At 42.4% G+C, this 2,500-nt stretch overlaps 1 protein-coding gene across 2 annotated transcripts in view; it reads left to right on the top strand.

The window, feature by feature from the left end:
• The window catches only part of LOC118371672 (disabled homolog 1-like), a 114,722-nt gene that overhangs the window by 30,103 nt on the left and 82,119 nt on the right, over window positions 1–2,500 (top strand). The gene's annotated exons all lie outside the window — the stretch shown is intronic.

The raw sequence follows: 2,500 nt of genomic DNA, 5'->3' as shown, positions 1-2,500 counted from the left end.
GTGTGTGTGTGGTTGGGGGGCTTCTATCTAGACACAATCCCAAATCATATTTTATTTGCCACGTTTTGTAACCAACAGGTAGTGCTGTGAAATGCTTACTACAGGAAGTGTGTGTTTTCGTGCCTGCATGTGCATTTGTGGGTGTGTGTGTGCATGTGTGTGTGAGCATCCCAGAGTTATCTGTTCAGTCAAGCTTAGACGGAGAGAAGGGGAAAGAGACAGAAGGCAATGGGAAAAGATACAGAGAGAGGGAGTGAGAGAGATATGGAGAGAGAGATAAGGAGAGAGGGAGAGAGATAAAGCAGAAGAGCTATGCATAGATAGAGAGAGATAAGGAGAGAGAGAGAGAGATAAGGAGAGAGAGATAGATAAGGAGAGAGAGAGATAAGGAGAGAGGGAGAGAGATAAAGCAGAAGAGCTATGCATATATAGAGAGAGTAGAGTTATGGAGAGAGAGAGAGATATGGAGAGAGAGAGAGAGATAAAGCAGAAGAGCTATGCATAGATAGAGAGAGAGAGAGAAAGCAGAAGAGCTATGCATAGATAGAGAGAGATAAGGAGAGAGAGAGAGAGAGATAAAGCAGAAGAGCTATGCATAGATAGAGAGAGATAAGGAGAGAGAGAGAGATAAAGCAGAAGAGCTATGCATAGATAGAGAGAGATAAGGAGAGAGAGAGAGATAAGGAGAGAGAGAGAGAGATAAGGAGAGAGAGAGAGATAAGGAGAGAGAGAGAGAGATAAGGAGAGAGGGAGAGAGATAAAGCAGAAGAGCTATGCATAGATAGAGAGAGTAGAGTTATGGAGGAAGAACACAGGGAAAGGTGTGGAGAGATATTTGCTGATGTTTGCTGTGTGCTGATGATCTGGTGCTTCTGTCACCAACCAAGGAGGGCCTCCAGCAGCACCTAGATATTCTGCACAGATTCTGTCAGACCTGGGCCCTGACAGTAAATCTTAGTAAGACCAAAATAACGGTGTTCCAAAAAAGGTCCAGTCGCCAGGACCACAAATACAAATTCTATCTAGACACCATTGCCCTAGAGCACACAAAATACTATACATACCTCGGCCTAAACATCAGCTCCACAGGTAACTTCCACAAAGCTGTGAACGATCTGAGAGACAAGGCAAGAAGGGCCTTCTATGCCATCAAAAGGAACATAAAATTCAACATACCAATTAGGATCTGGCTAAAAAATACTCTAATCAGTTATAGAACCCATTGCCCTCTATGGTTGTGAGGTCTGGGGTCTGCTCACCAACCAAGAATTCACAAATTGGGACAAACACCAAATTGAGACTCTGCACGCAGAATTCTGCAAAAATATCCTCCGTGTGCAACGTAGAACACCAAATAATGCATGCAGAGCAGAATTAGGCCGATACCCTTCTAATTATCGAAATCCAGAAAAGAGCTGTTAATGAATTCTACTACCACCTAAAAGGAAGTGATTCCCAAACCTTCCATAACAAAGCCATCACCTACAGAGAGATGAACCTGGAGAAGAGTCCCCTTAGCAAGCTGGTCCTGGGGCTCTGTTCACAAACACAAACAGACCCCACAGAGACCCAGGAAAGCAACACAATTAGACCCAACTAAATTATGAGAAACAAAAAGATAATTACTTGACACTGAGCAAACTAGAATTATATTTGGCCCTAAACAGAGAGTACACAGTGGCAGAATACCTGACCACTGTGATTGACCCAAACTTAAGGAAAGCTTTGACAATGTACAGACTCAGTGAGCATAGCCTTGCTATTGAGAAAGGCCACCATAGGCAGACCTGGCTCTCAAGAGAAGACAAGCTATGTGCTCACTGCCCACAAAATGAGGTGGAAACTGAGCTGCACTTCCTAACCTCCTTCCCAATGTATGGCCATATTAGAGACACATATTTCCCTCAGATTACACAGATACACAAAGAATTCGAAAACCAACCCAATTTTGATCAACTCCCATATCTACTGGGTGAAATGCCAGTGTGCCATCACTGGTATGTGACCTGTTGTCACAAGAAAAGGTCAACCAATGAAGAACGAACACCATTGTAAATACAACCCATGTTAATGCTTATATATTTTCCCTCTTGTACTTTAACAATTTGTACATCATTACAACACTGTATATATACATAATTTGACATTTGTAATGTCTTTATTCTTTTGAAACTTCTGTGAGTGTAATGTTTACTGTTAATTGTTATTGTTTATTTCACTTTTGTACATTATCTTCCTCACTTGCTTTGGCAATGTTAACATATGTTTCCCATGCCAATAAAGCCCCTTGAAATGAATTGAATTGATATTCCGTGTGAGGTAGAGAGAGGGAGGGGGGAGGGGGGGGGGGGCTTGGCAGACCCCACACACACACAGTTACCCAATACATCCCACTTAACTCAACATATTGGACACATTCAGATGATTCGTTCTAGGGTTGTTTTGACATTAATGTCTGTTTTTAAATCCTCCTCCATTCAACCTTCCTCCTCATAGTCCG

Source organism: Oncorhynchus keta, chromosome 26 (genome assembly GCF_023373465.1).
Source record: "Oncorhynchus keta strain PuntledgeMale-10-30-2019 chromosome 26, Oket_V2, whole genome shotgun sequence".
Classification (NCBI taxonomy): domain Eukaryota; kingdom Metazoa; phylum Chordata; class Actinopteri; order Salmoniformes; family Salmonidae; genus Oncorhynchus; species Oncorhynchus keta.
Note: the sequence above shows the minus strand (reverse complement) of the source record. Positions and strands in the feature narration are given on the sequence as shown.